This window comes from Schistocerca piceifrons, chromosome 10 (assembly GCF_021461385.2).
Source record: "Schistocerca piceifrons isolate TAMUIC-IGC-003096 chromosome 10, iqSchPice1.1, whole genome shotgun sequence".
Classification (NCBI taxonomy): Eukaryota; Metazoa; Arthropoda; class Insecta; order Orthoptera; family Acrididae; genus Schistocerca; species Schistocerca piceifrons.
The window spans coordinates 126,997,250-127,000,656 of record NC_060147.1 but is presented as its reverse complement, the minus strand read 5'-3'; the positions used below and the strand labels follow the sequence as shown (position 1 = coordinate 127,000,656).

The following is a 3,407-nucleotide window of genomic DNA, read 5'->3' as shown; positions in this document are numbered from 1 at the left end:
TCCACAAGGTCGTTTATGTATATTGTGAATAGCAACGGTCCTATGACACTCCCCTGCGGCACACCTGAAATCATTCTTACTTCGGAAGACTTCTCTCCATTGAGAATGACATGCTGCGTTCTGTTGTCTAGGAACTCTTCAATCCAATCACACAATTGGTCTGATAGTCCATATGCTCTTACTTTGTTCATTAAACGACTGTGGGGAACTGTATCGAACGCCTTGCGGAAGTCAAGAAACACGGCGTCTACCTGTGAACCCGTGTCTATGGCTCTTTGAGTCTCGTGGACGAATAGCGCGAGCTGGGTTTCACACGACCGTCTTTTTTGAAACCCATGCTGATTCCTACAGAGTAGATTTCTAGTCCCCACAAAAGTCATTATACTCGAACATAATGCGTGTTCCAAAATGCTACAACTGATCGACTTTAGAGATATGGGTCTATAGTTCTGTACATCTGTTCGACGTCCCTTCTTGAAAAAGGGGATGACCTGTGCCCTTTTCCAATCGTTTGGAACGATACGCTCTTCTAGAGACGTACGGTACACCGCTGCAAGAAGGGGGTTTGCCTCGAAAGTCTTTGAAGCAAACGCTAACAGCGGAATATGTAAAATGGAGAGGAGATTGTTGGTAGATGAAGGGAGATGAGCGTTGAAGCCGGTAGTACGGCCTGCCGCCAGTAAGTCGGGCACTCGGCAAGCAAACTGCTGAAGATGACGCTTCACAGAGCGGCGAAACGGCCGCCCCCAATTGCTGCCTCAGCGAGCAGCAAGTGGCCCAGCTCCAGCCTACACTTGTTGGCGACGGCAATTACCCTGTTTGCGGCCGTCTCGTCGTTTACTGCGGCAACACGAGGACAGCGTGACACGGCTGACCTCAGGCGACACGGGCTGTGTGTGTTTTCGCTGCCTCACATCGCCTGGACCTACACTCGGACCCAGAAGGTGTACGAAAGATCCGCACCAAAAGACTCGGAAGTTGTACAGGGTGCACTCGAGAAAGGAAGTAGGCGTAATCCACTGAACTACAGACCCATCTCACTGAGATCGATTTTTGGACGACATGGTTGTGGAGAGAAGCAGCGATTAGTATGATCAATCAGTAATTCAAGAACAGTCTTAATCGCATTTATTATTGTTATATTACCGCCAACCGGTTTCAACCCGACGTAGGGGTCATCTTCTGGGCGTTTACACCATTGCTCGATAGTTTCCTGCCGTTATGTAGACAGGAATGACACCACGAGCAGTCGACCAATGGTGTAAACGCCCCCCCCCTACGTCGGGTTGAAACCGGTTGACGGCATTATAACAATAATAAATGGGATTAAGACTGTTCTTGAATTATTGATATTCACAGAGATCGATTTCCAGTACGATTTTGGAATAGGATAGCGATATGGACATATGCCGATGGCGCCAGTATGGCAGACACAATGAATGAAAGGACAATGCAGTAGCGGAGCTGCCATTTGTACTCAGGTGACTCGTCTCACGAGATTTCCAACCTGAATATGGCCACACGACGTAAATTAATGGAGCGGTAGTTGGAGCTACAAGTATGAGACATTCTACATCGGAAATCGTTGGCGAAGTCAGTGTTCCGAGACCCACAGTGTCAAGTATGTGCCGCGAATACCAGGTGTCAGGCATTACCTCTGACCATGGAAAAAGCCTTAATTTAACGACCGAGAGCGACGGCGTTCGCTTAGAGCCGTCAATGTTAACAGACAAGCAACTCTGCGTGAAACAACCGCAGAAATTTGTCGTTAATTGTCTATGGCAGCACCTCTCCTGGGCTCGCGACCGTAGTGACTGGAACCTAGACGACTGGAAAACCGTGGCCTGGTCAGATGAGTCTTGATTACAGTTGGTAGCAGTAGACGTTAGGGTTCGACTGTGGCGCAGACGTCACGAAGCCACGGACCCGTCAAAAAGGCACTGCTCAACATGATGGTTGTTACGCCGTCGCCAAGATAGCCCCTGCGGGCCGGCAACACATCTAACACTACACAGGACCGATGTTGTCTATTCCCAAGGCGTAAGTAGTTGTAAACATAGGCTGTTATGGAAACAGACATTCCGCATACTACTTCCTGCAGATCGAGTTCGAGATGGCCTGCGGGAAGTATTGCTACGGCAACATCTGATTGGCTGGCCAATGCTATTTAACGGCTAAAACCAGCACTGGACGTCAGTTCACGCCGAGTACCGACCTCAAGGACGTCTTCCCGGAAGACTACGTCATCGCCATCGGAATAGGAATTGGAATTAAGTGTATGTGTGTTACCTCGGGGTCTTGTGGGAAACTTAGACGTTATCTTTTGTTGCCTCTAGTAGGAGATTCTTGGTGGCTCTGTGATTGTGACTTTTCGTTGTTATTCATTCATTTCCATGAAGACCACGTAAATAAAAGTTGTAAAAACTTTCAAATTGTCTGTTACAACAATGGTGGCTCCATTATGGTGTGGGCTGTGTTTCCATGGAATGGACTGGGTGCTCTGGTCCAACCAAATAGATCACTGACTAGGAATGGTTATGTTCAGATACATGTTCCCAAACAACAATGAAATTTTTGTGAATGACAATGGGGCGTGTCACCGCGCTACAATTTCTCGCGATTAAAGAACATTCTGGACAATTCGAGCGCAAGATTTGGCCACCCAGATTTCCCCTACTTAAATCCCATTGAACATTTATGTGACATGACCGAGAGGTCAGTTCGTGCACAGAATCCTCCACCGGCAACACTTTCGGAATTATAGATGGATTTAGAGGCAGCTTGGGTCAACTTTCTGCAGGGCACTTTGAAGACTAGGTGAGTCCATGCCACGACGATTTGCTGTACTACCACTTAGAAAGAATCCCATTACTTTTGGCGCCTCAGTGTACTTTTATGGACATGTCCGAAAGAACAGACACCATTGATGACCTGCAGCCGTCTAGAACGAAATTAGAATCATATTAATACCTTCGGCTGCTGACGGGCGTTGATATATGTCACCACGGACAGGTGAAAATGTGTGCCCAGACCGGGACTCGAATCCGGGACCTCCTGCTCACATGGCAGACGCTCTATCCAGCTGAGCCACCGAGGGCACAGAGGATAGCGCGCCTCCTGCGAGTAAACAACAGCTCGGTACATCCTTGTATAGAGGATGACTATTTTAATCGCACTTAATTAGTGACGGTGACGTTCAGAAGTAATTTCAAATTATTTCGAAATCTGACCCACGAAATTATCTTTTGAAGATGTGCTTCTTAGTGTCCGCTTTGTAGATAATGATGTCTTTACCGAATTCATTTTACATTGGAAAAGATAACGGAAATTGTTTCTGGGTGCATTAAGCTGAGTGGAGCCTATTTTGAACGATTTAATTACTGTTTTATCACATCATCCTCGTGGGT

General features: G+C 47.2%; 1 non-coding gene across 1 annotated transcript; it reads right to left on the bottom strand.

The window, feature by feature from the left end:
• Nucleotides 1-3,023: 3,023 nt before the first annotated feature.
• Nucleotides 3,024-3,098, bottom strand: Trnat-ugu. The gene has a single exon. It is a non-coding gene; the product is annotated as a tRNA-Thr (tRNA).
• Between the last annotated feature and the right edge of the window lie 309 nt (nucleotides 3,099-3,407).